The sequence below is a fragment of the Heterocephalus glaber genome, unplaced genomic scaffold (assembly GCF_053883595.1).
Source record: "Heterocephalus glaber isolate CG9 unplaced genomic scaffold, H.glaber_assembly_v1.0 deba00001553, whole genome shotgun sequence".
Taxonomy (NCBI): Eukaryota; Metazoa; Chordata; class Mammalia; order Rodentia; family Bathyergidae; genus Heterocephalus; species Heterocephalus glaber.
In genome coordinates, this window is record NW_028258344.1 from 10,256,035 (window position 1) to 10,268,532 (window position 12,498).

The following is a 12,498-nucleotide window of genomic DNA, read 5'->3' on the forward strand; positions in this document are numbered from 1 at the left end:
CTTAATATAAGCCCCATTTAGAAGACTGGATTCATGTCTGCATAGCACAGAAGATGCACACATACTAGACAGATAAAAATGAAGAAAACTTTTACAATTGAGATGCTTGAGGCAAAAAAGAAATTTTAAAGCAGGACAAAACAGGTATTAAAACTGCTATACAATAAAATATGCTGAAAAGTAACAATCCTTTAAAATTACAGAAGGCAGGAATGGAACTTCAAGAGAAGTTTATGGAAAATAGAATTTGATGCATTATGACTTCCTAGGAACTTTCTACAATTTCCAACAACTTTCTCCAGTTAGAATTGTGTAATCTGAAAGGAGCTGCCTCAAACCAGCCTCTGTCAAGGAGCTTGTGGAGCAGGCTAGAAGAAATGACCTTCAAGGTCTCTACCAATTCTAAGCCTGCTCATAATTGACAGCTCATAATTGCTTGTGGGCCAACAGTTTTAATTTTAAACTTAAGGCAAACCTGAACCAAATTCATGACCTGTAACCTTAAAACAAAATGCAATCACTCACAACCCTGTGAAATAAAAACTAGAAATATTATTTTCTATAAATAAAAGATAAAGTTATTATATTACTAATATATTTTCTTCAATTTAATAAAGATGTCTTTCTAAGAAAGGCACTATTATTAAAAGCTCTTCAATGGAAACGTATATCTACCACCACATCCCACATGAGACTTAGCCACACTGATTTCCTGAAAGGTGCCATAACAACTAACTGGTTCCTGTGCTTATCCTGAAAGATACTTTTTTTTTGGTAGTGGGGATAGAACTCGGGACCTTGCACTTGCAAGGCAGGCGTGGCGCCACTGAGATAAATCCCGGCCCCCTTGAAAGATATTTTTTAACAATACTTATTTGTATGTTAGGAAAAAAAAAACCCCAACTTTTCCTCTAAAAATAATATGAACTGAGCACTATTTGTGGGTAAGTATGTATTAACATGTTTATAACATAGATGCTAAAAAAGAAAAATACTAATCTCTGCATATAGGACCAATTTAAAAAGGAAATAGAATACAGATGGCAACTGCTACAATTTCCAAACTAATCAGAGAAACAAAAAATTCTGAAGTATTCCTGAGGCATACTGAATTGAATAACATATTTTATTTCCACACATAATAGTTGAAAGAAGAGAGACTGATTTTTGAGATCTTCACTGTGTTAGGCCCTGGGGATATAATGTACAACAAATAATTACGGGTACAAGCAAAGGTAAGGTACTATGAGAATTTCAAGCACAACATCCACCCCAGATTTGGTAGCCTCAAGGAAAACTACCAGGAAAAAGTGACATGTAATATGACCCTTAAAGAATTAATAAGGTTTGCAGGTACAAAAGGTAAGGAAAAGAGCTCCAGGCAGAAAAAGCACTGTGTGCAAGTTATGAGAGGTAAGCTAAATGTTGGACAAACAAGGTTCAATAAATTATAGGAACCTGGTATTGGACTAACACTCCCATTATGAATAACTACAAAGTTAGGCTTTTAATATGAAAATATGAAACAATGTTTTCAGAAGTTAAACAAGTGGTACAGGGCTCTGATACTTAAGAGAAGGGGGTAAAAAAAAAATAAGCCAAGGTGAGTCCTATGATTTCCCAAGTTTCTGCCTATAGGGCGGCCACAGTCCCAGATGTGGATCTGGGCATCCTGCAGTGCACAACAGTTTCACAATGCTGAGGCAGAAACTAGAGTTAAGTGAGGCTGATGCACCTGGAATTTGTAGGGCTGAGTAAGACAGAAGAGGGAGCTATGGACACAATGAGCTCTAGAAGTCTAAAGGTGGGTCCTCTTAAGTCTGTGGCTGAATATGAAGCAGGGCATATGCACAGTGAGGCTCCACAAGACCAGGAAAAGGATAACTACCAGGCAAAGAACAACCAGAGGAAAAAGGGCAACAATGAGACCCAGCCAACCACATGAAAAGACTTCCTAGAACATCTGGGACATTCCATAGAGACCCCAGAAATGCCAGACCTTACAAGTTATCAAAGCTTACTAGCCCATCTATGTAGTTCTAACAGACAGTATCATTGTAGACCCAAACTAACAAAGCTTATAAACCTAGAAGAATCAGATAAATTTGTAAGTAATTACTTGCTTGCTAGATCAAAATTTAACATGCTTTTAAGGATGATGAATTAAAATTTATAACTTAGGACCATAAAGAAAACAACCCCAAATTGTAGGGAAAGAAATCATTCACTAAAAAACACAAAACAATCAAGGATAATGGAATTAGTAGATGAAGGCTAAAAGTGTTATGATAATAGACCCGGAGTTTATTGTTACTATTTGTTATACAAAAGTTTATACTGCTGTCATATTTACTTACATAGTTACTTCTGCACAATGCTCTTCAAACACAAGATTTCTTATGCAATTTTACCTCAATCTCTAGCCTTACCATAGTACTCAGCTCATAGCAAGTACTAAAATAATTTAAGTGTACAACTCCCTGACTTAAGAGCAAGTTCCACTGTGGGAGAATGTTTGTAATTGGGTTCATTCCTAATCTGACAAAGTGAATCTTTTACAGTCCACATGTGAATCTTATATATACACCTGTGAAAGTTCACAACTTGAATGTTCATAACTTGGGGACTTACTGTATTTATATTTCTCAAAGCAATTTTAATAAATTAGACTTAGTTTAAAAACATTAGTCTTAGTTAAAAACCTGTTATAGGACCTTAGTATTTTAACCACATGCAGAAATGTTTCATAGCATTAATGATTTCTGTCTTGTTTTTCCTTAAACTTCTTGGGTATATTTGATCAGAAAGTTATAGAGAGGCAAAAGTATAAAATTATTGAAAGATAATTTTAAAAATCAGCATTGTTAAGGTGTAATTTACACAATAAAACTTAGAAGTTTTAGGGTATAATTCAGTGAATTTTGATGAATAAGTACACTCTTATAATAATCATAATATAAAAATTTCCATGACTCTACCCCCTTGGCAGCCAATCTTCTTTTTGCTTCCCAAGTCTAGTAAGCATCATCCTTCTCTTTGTAACTCTAATTTTGCCATTTATATAATTTAATAAAATTAGAATTACATACAATGTAGTTTTGAACATCTGCTTTCATTTAACAGAATACTCTTAAGATTAATTAATTATCTCATACTGACAGTTCATTATTTGTCATTTTGTGATGTTTTATTGAATGGATATGTAAGACTTTGTTCATTCGGGCTGGGCAGGCTCCGTCCCACACTGCTGCCATGGCAGGAGCCAGAGGAGGTGGCTGCCCAGTGGGCAGAAGACTTCCAGTGGTGCTTCTTGCAGATGAAGGACATCATTGATGAGGATGTGGTGGAAGAATAAAAGCCATCCTCATTCTAGGGGAGAGCATAATGTTTACAGTACCTTCCAAAGTCATGAACCAGAGTTTGACTATTTGTGAGGCAGGTTTTTTTTCTTTTTTCCATTTTATTTATTTATTTATTTTTGGTACTGAGGATCGAACTTGGGTCCTTCTGTTTGTGAGGCAGGTGGCAGAAACACTGAGCTAAATCCCCAGCCCCCAAGTTTGACTATTTGGAAAGTCTGGAAATTGAAGAAAAAATTAGTAAAATTAGATGGTTGCCACAACAGAATGTTGCTCATGCAACATTACTCTCTGCAAATGATAAAACTATTAAATTATGGAAAATAAGTGAATGGGATAAAAGAGCAGAAGGTTACAGCTTGAAAGATGAAGATGGATGACTTTGAGATCCATTTAGAATTACAGCACTACGGAGTCATGCGGAAAACACTGAATCAGCCCGCTGCAGACAGGCAGGTCTGTGGATGTGGTCCCGAGGTTGCCAGCCACACTGAAAACACCAAATCAACCTGTGCCCCGGCAACAATCCACTGGACAACCCCCTGACCCCCGCTCCGTTGGCCTCTTTTCTGTACAGCTACCTGGTTCCACACTACAAACACGCAGAGGACACTGGACCACCAGACCACTGCACTGGAGCTAATCAAGTTCTCAGCATTTAAAGAATTCCTGCCCAGAGGCAGGGGCTTCTGAGTCGCCATCCCACTGCTCCTGGTCCAGAGGAAGGGGCTTTTGGGCCACCATCCCTACTGCTGCTCCCAGCCCCTGGCGCACCTCTCCCAGCTCAGAGGAGGTGAGCCGCATGGGTGCCAACAGCACACCCCCGGGCCCTCCGAGTCGAAATGAGAAAACACATAAATAACTCTCAAAACCAGACTTCCAGATCACCTTCCAGCAACCCCAAAGGGAAATGAGATGAAATATTCTGATACTCAACCACCTGGACCCACTGAACTGGCAACAAAAGGGGATCTGGAAAAAACAAAATCAGAAATAATTTCTCAGATAACAGGAGAAATTGTGCTCCTAGTGCAAGACATGATTAATAAATCTAGAGAGGAGCTCAGGAACATGATGGAATCCCAACATAGGAAACAAATGGAATCCATAAAACAGATGCAAATAGATTTCCAGGAGATGAAAAATTCCACTGAAAGTCTACACAGCAGAATGAGCCAATGTGAGGACAGAATTTCAGATATAGAACATAAGATTGCAATTAATGACCAGGAAAAGAAAAATTGTTTCAAAATTGTAAGAGAACATGAGAAATCAATCCAGCAGCTGCTAGACGATGCAAAGAAGAATAACATAAGACTGATTGGGCTCAATGAAGAAACAGGAGAGAGTGCAGATGACATGAAAAAAAACTTTGCAGAACTAATGGCAGAAAACTTCCCCAGCAGGGGGAAAGAACTTGACGTATAGATAACTGAGGCATATAGGACTCCAAATAGCCTTGATCAAAAAAAATCTACACATAGGCATATAATTGTTAAGATTCCAGAAACTCAACAGAAGAATAAAGTTCTACAACCAGTTAGAGAAAAGAAACAAATCACATACAAAGGAAAGCCCATCAGAATCACAGCAGACTTCTCAACACAAACCATCAAGGCAAGAAGAGCTTGGAGTGACATATTCCAAGCCCTAAAGGAAAACAGCCTCCAACCCAGATTGATGTACCCTGCAAAACTATCTTTCAAAATTGATGGAGAAATAAGACAGTTTCATGACAAAGAGCACCTTAGGAACTTTGTGAATACCAAACCAGCACTCCAAAGAATTTTACACAATATCCTAGGAACAGACATTGAGGATCACAACTGCAGGAAGCAAAGCAGAATGAACCCATCTGTCATGACAAGAAATTAAATGTAAAGGGGGAGAACCCAACAAAAAGAAAAAGTCATGGCAATGATAAGGCAATACGTTTAGGTTATAACCATCAACGTTAATGGTCTCAATTCACCAATCAAAAGAAATAGACTGGCAGGATGGGTCATGAAGCAAAATCCAACAATATGCTCCATACAAGAAACACACTTAATTCAAAAGGAAACTCATAGACTGAAAGTTAAAGGGTGGAAAACAATACTCCATGCGACGGGAACCTGAAAAAAAGCAGAAGTAGCTATCCTCTTGGCAGATCAAGTAGATTTCAAACCAACACTGATTAAGAGAGATGAAGAAGGACACGACATCCTTGTAAAGGGAAGGATCCAAGAGGAAGAGATGACAATCATAAATATCTATGCACCAAACACTACTCTGCCCAACTATATAAAACAAATACTAACGGACATGAAAAGTCATATATGCACTAATACAATTGTAGTGGGGGACCTCAACACCCCACTGTCACAAACAGATAGATCAACTAGACAAAAAATAAGTACTGAAATACCAGAACTCAATCGAACTCTTGAACAAATGAACTTAACAGATGTTTATAGAGTCTTCTACCCCACAAAGTCAGAATACACATTCTTCTCAGCTGCACATGGGTCATTCTCAAAAATAGACCACATACTCACACATAGAACATGTTTAAGTGTGTGCAAAGGAAATGAAGTTATCCCCTGTATATTATCAGACCATAGTGTGATGAAATTGGAGATCCATAGCAAAAGAAACTGTAAAAATTTCATAAACACATGCAAATTGAACAACACACTTCTGAATAACCAATGGGTCAAAGAGGAAATTAAAGAGGAAATCAGACAGTTCCTTCAATTAAATGACAATGACAATACAACATATTGGAATCTATGGGACACAATGAAAGCAGTCTTATGAGGGAAATTCATAGCAGTGAATATGCATATTAGGAAAACAGAAAGAGCCCAATTAAACAACCTGATGCTGAACCTCAAGCTTCTAGGAAAAGAAGAGCAGGACAAACCCAAAGCTCATACAAGGGAGGAAATTATAAAGATCAGAGCAGAAATCAATGCAATGGAGACTAAGGAAACAATACAAAAAATCAATGAAGCCAAGAGTTGGTTCTTTGAAAGAATCAACAAAATTGACAAACCCTTAGCCAACCTTAGCAGAAAAAGGAAAGAAAAGGCCCAAATCCATGCAATTAGGAATGAAAAGGGTGAAATTACAACAGACCCAGCAGAAATCCAGAGGATCATCAATACCTACTTCCAGAAACTATACACCAATAAGATGGAAAACACAGAATGGACAGATTCCTAGATACATATGAATTACCAAAGTTGAATGAAGAAGACCTAAGAATTCTAAACAACCCAATATCAACTAATGAAATTGAAAACGTAATTAAAAACTTAACAACTAAGAAAAGCCCAGGCCCTGATGGCTTCACTGCTGAATTCTACAAGACATTTAGAGAGGAACTGCTGCCACTACTGTAAACTCTTCAATGAAATTGAAAGGGAAGCAATACTCCCAAATTCATTCCTGGAAGCAAGCATCACCTTTATCTCCAAAGCAGAGAAAGACCCAACTGAAAAGGAGAACTATAGGCCAATCTCACTAATGAACATAGATGCAAAAATCCTTAATAAGATACTGGCAAATAGAATGCAGAAGATCATCAAGAAGATCATACACCCTGATCAAGTAGGATTCATCCCAGGGATGCAGGGATGGTTCAACATACACAAATCAATCAATGTAATACACTATCAATAGAGCCAAGGACAAAAGCCGTATGATTATCTCCATAGATGCAGAAAAAGCATTTGACAAAATCCAACATGCATTTATGATAAAAACCCTACAAAAAATTGGAATAGATGGTCTCTACCTCAAACTGATAGAAGCCATCTATGAAAAACCAACAGCCAATATCATACTAAATGGTCAAAAACTGAAATCCTTCACATTAAAATCAGGAACAAGACAAGGATGTCCACTATCACCACACTTGTTCAATATAGTTCTGGAAACAGCCACGGCAATTAGACAAGAGAAAGAAATAAAAGGAATAAAGATAGGAAATGAAGAAATCAAACTGTCATTATTTGCAGATGACATGAGAATCTATATAGAAGACCCCAAGAACTCCACCAAAAGTCTTCTAGACTTAATAACCAAATTCAGTCAAGTAGCTGGTCACAAGGTCAACACACAAAAATCAATAGCTTTCCTCTACACAAATGACACACTGACTGAGAGAGAAATAGGGCAAACAATTCCTTTCACAATAGCATCCAAAAAACTGAAATACCTAGGAATAAACCTAATGAAAAAAATCAAAGACCTCTTCTCTGAAAACTACAGCACTCTGAAAAGAGAGATTGAAGATGATATCAGAAAATGGACAGACATCCCCTGCTCCTGGGTAGGAAGGATTAATAGAGTGAAAATGGCCATACTTCCAAAACTGCTATATAGATTCAATGCAATTCCAATTGAGATCCCAGCAGCATACTTCATAGACCTCGAGAAAACAATCCAAAAATTCATTTGGAACAAGAAGAGACCCAGAATAGCAAAAGCAATTCTAGGTAACAGAAACATGCCAGGGGGTATCACAATCCCCAACCTGCAACTCTACTACAAAGCTACTGTGATGAAAACAGCATGGTACTGGCAAAGAAACAGACTTGAGGACCAGTGGAACAGATTAGAAGATGCAGAAACAACACCAGACACACACAGCCATCTCATCTTCGATAAAGGAGCCAAACACCCTCACTGGAGGAAAGATAGCCTCTTTAATAAATGGTGCTGGAAAAATTGGGCTTCAACTTGCCAAAGATTAAAACTAGACCTATATCTCTCACCATGCACTAAACTAAAATCAAAATGGATTAAAGATCTAAATATTAAAATAGAAACTCTGAACCAGTTGGAACAGAGGTTAGGTAGAACTCTTGAAGACATCAGTGTAGGAAAAGATTTTATGAATAATTCCTCAGTTGCCCGTGAACTAGCATAAACAATCAACAAGTGAGATCTCTTCTTATTAAAAAGCTTCTGCACAGCAAGAGAAACCACCAGCAGTGTGAAGAGACAACCCACAATGTGGGAAAAAATCTTCACCTGCTTTTCCTCAGACAAAGGTCTACTATCTCGAATCTATAAAGAACTTAAAAAGATCAGACCTCCCAAATTTAAAGACCCAATCCAAAAATGGGCATGTGAAATGAATAGACATTTCTCAGACAAAGAAGTAGAAATAGCCAATAAATACATGAAAAAATGTTCAACATCACTGGTCATTCAAGAGATGCAAATGAAAACAACTCTGAGATTCCACCTCACACCAGAAAGAATGGCTGCTACCATGAAATCAACCAATAACCAATGCTAGCATTGTTGTGGGGAAAGAGGAACCCTGCTCCACTGCTGGTGGGAGTGTAGACTGGTGCAAGCACTGTGGAAATCAGTATGGAGATACCTCAAAGAACTAGGACTGGAAGTCCCATTTGACCCCCCTATTCCACTGCTGGGGATCTTCCCCAAAGAATTAAAAGAATCATACCACAGTGATATATGTGCACCCATGTTCATAGCAGCACAGTTTGTGATAGCTAAAACTTGGAAACAGCCCAAATGCCCATCAACTGGAGACTGGATAAAGAAAATGTGGTTTTTTTTATAAAATGGAGCACTGCTCAGCCAAACAAAATGAGAAATTAGAGACATTTATAGCTAAATGAACGCACCTTGAGGTGATACTCTTAAGTGAAATAAATAGGACACACATGTATAAATACCAAATAGTTTCTCTGGTGTGAGAAACTGAAAGTGTAAATAAGGACTAAAATGTATAATAGGTAATGTGAAATAGGAAGAAAAGGGGCAAAGGGGAAGGAAGTGGGAAGGGGTACAGGAAAGGGAAGAAGGGTATGGTATTAATATCAGAAAATGGAAAAATAGGAACAAAATCTTTGTAAATAGGGAGGAATGGAGGGGTTGAAGGGAGGGCTGGGCAAGGGTGAAAAATAAAAATCAAGAGAGATTATGTAAAGGTGCAAATTTCCAATGATGAATGTCATTATACTGTATACCTAAAATGTACCAATGATTAGAATGAATAATTAGTTGATAATGCAAAATAGGAAGAAAAGGTCCAAAGGGGTAGGTGTAGTGGGAGGGGCAGGGGAAAGGAAAGAAGGGAAAGGAAAAATGATGAGAAATGGAAAAAAATGGAAATAAAGTCTTTGTAAATAGGGAAGGGAGGACTAGGAATGGGGAAAAAATAAGAACCAAGATCCATCATGTAAATGTACAAGTTCCCAATGAGAAATGTAATTGTGTTGTATACATAAAATGTACCAATAAAAGAATTAAAAAAAAAAAAAGAATTACAGCACTACAGGTTCCTATATTGAAGCCCATGGATCTCATGGTAGAAGCAAGTCCACGGTGAATTTTTCCAAATGCACACACATATCATATAAATTCCAGTTCAGTAAATAGCGATCATGAAACATATCCTTCTGCAGATGACCTGAGAAGAAACCTATGGGATTTAGAAATCACAGATAGAAGCTTTAACATCACGGTAATCAAGCTTGCTGACAGGGAAGAGCTGATGGAAGTCATCACCGCTGCTGAATTCCACCCACACCGGTGCAATGTGTTTGTCTACAGCAGCCGCAAAGGGACCATCTGGCTATGTGACATGCATTCCTCTGCCCTGTGCGACAGACATTCTAAGCTTTTTGAAGAGCCTGAAGATCCCAGCAGTAGGTCCTTTTTCTTAGAAATAATTTCATCCATCTCTGATGTCAAATTCAGCCACAGTGGTCGATACGTGATGACGCGAGACTACCTGTCAGTGAAGGTGTGGGACCTTAACATGGAGAGCAGGCCTGTGGAGACCCATCAGGTGGATGAGTACCTGCGAAGCAAGCTCTGTTCCTTCTATGAGAACGACTGCATCTTTGACAAGTTTGAATGCTGCTGGAATGGTTCAGACAGTGTTATCATGACGAGGTCCCAGAACAACTTCTTTAGAATATCTGATAGAAACACTTGGAGGAATTTTACACTGGAAGCTTCAAGAGAGAACAGCAAACCCCAAGCCAGCTTAAAACCCCAAAAAGTACGTACAGGTGGTAAAAGAAAGAAAGGTGAAATTAGTGTGGACAGTCTGACTTCAATAAGATCCTTCACACAGCCTGGCACCCCATGGAGAACATTATTGCCGTTGCTGCCACCAATACTTTGTATATATTCCAGAACAAAATCAACTAAAGAAGCTAACTGGAGGACCAAGTCTTGTGTCGCATAGTTAAGCTGGTTGTTTTTCTGTCAAAGAAAAGGCACTGTCCTCTCCATTAAGAACAGAGATGCACTTCATACTTCCCTTCATAACAGAGGAAAGAAGCGACCTTGGCTGGAATCTTGGCATTGCTCTGCCTTTAGCCCAGGGAGAGATGCTTGCTGCTGCAAGGGGAAAACCCACTTGAAGTAGAATTGGTAGACATTGCTCAATAAAGGCCATTACTCAAAATAAATGTATTTATTTAAGTCTGAGCCTTCCTTTCCAGTTTATAGACCAAAAAACTAACCTCCAAGAGAAAAAGTCTTGTCAAATATGTTTCTGTCTCCAGGTCTATCTTTCTCTGCCATCCTAGGGCCCTCACCTGGACATGGTATGGTCATTGTCCATGTTCCGTGCTGGCCTTTTTGAGCCAAGTGGATGTACTTACCCTTGGTACCCAAGGAGAGCCAGGCAGGTTTACTCACTAATTCCATCACATCTTCTGGTGTAACTAGTCAATAAACAACATACTGTGAAGTGTGTTCTTAAATCTAAAAAATAACAAACTTTGTTCATTCATTCATTCATTCATTCATCAATTTTTGGCTATTATAAGTGAGTTAGATATAAATATTTAAAAAATAATAAGCATACAATGAAAAAAATTATAACTTAAAAACAGTAGATCAACAAGACAAGAGATGTCCACTCTAACTACCCCTGTTCAACACAGTCCTCAAAACATTAGCCAAGGAAGAAGTTGAAGAATCATTCCTTGCAGATGATATGATCCTCTAATTATAAGACCCACAATGCCAATAAAAGACACTTAGAATTAATAACCAAATACAGCAATGTAACAGGATACAAAATCAACACACAAAACTCAATATCATTCCTATTCCCTAATAATGAACTCACTGAGAAAGAAACTAGGAAAACAATACCATTCACAGTAACATTAAGAAAAATTAAATACTTAGGAACTAACCTAACCAAAGTGAAGGACCTCTATAATGAAAACTACATCATTCTAAAAAAGGAGATGGAGGATATCAGAAAATGGAAAGAAATCTCCTGTTCCTGAATACACAGAAACAATATAATCTAAATGGCCATAGTTCCAAAACTGATGTACAGATTTAACACAAACTCAATCAAACTACCAACAGCATGCCTTACAGATCTAGAGAAAACAATCCAAAAATTCATGTGAAACCAGAAGATACTCAGAATAGCAAAAGCAATTCTGGGTAACAATAGCAAAGCAGGAGGCCTCACAATCTCAGATTTGAAGTTATATTACAATGCTACAGTGATAAAAACATATGATACTGGCACAAAAACAGACATGTAGATCAATGGAACAGAACATAGGATTCAGAAACAACACCGGACACATTCAACTATTTGATCTTTGACTAAGGGGCCAAAAAAGGAAATTGGAGTTAAAATAGCCTCTTTAATAAATAGTGCTAGGAAAACTGGATATCTATATGCAGAAGATTAAGTCTAGACCCATGTATGAAACTAAAATCAATATGGATCAAAGATCTAAATATTAAAATAGAAACAAACTGCTAGAAGATAAAATACATAAAACTCTTAAAGACATAGGCCTAGATAAGGATTTTCTGAACAGAACCCCAGTGGCACAAGAAATAATACCAGGAATAACAAATGGGATTATATCAAATTAAAAAGTTCCTGCACAGATAAACCAATAGAGTGAAGTGACATCTTACAGAATGGGAAAAACATTTGCTAGCTATTACTTGGACAGAGGACTAACATCTAGAATATATAAAGAACTAAAAAAATTAGACTCTCCAAAATAAAAGACCCAATCAAAAAATGTGCAAGCAAAATGAATAGACATTTCTCAGAAGAAGTACAGATGGCCAAAAAATACTGTCAGGTAAAAGTGCCGAAGACCAAGACCAG

At 37.7% G+C, this 12,498-nt stretch overlaps 1 protein-coding gene and 1 pseudogene across 3 annotated transcripts in view; one reads left to right on the forward strand and one right to left on the reverse strand.

Moving 5' to 3' along the window:
• Positions 1-12,498, reverse strand: part of Pde7a (phosphodiesterase 7A) — a 169,077-nt gene that overhangs the window by 85,506 nt on the left and 71,073 nt on the right. The window lies entirely within an intron of this gene.
• LOC106009173 (serine/threonine-protein phosphatase 2A 55 kDa regulatory subunit B delta isoform pseudogene) lies at positions 9,679-10,544 on the forward strand (annotated as a pseudogene).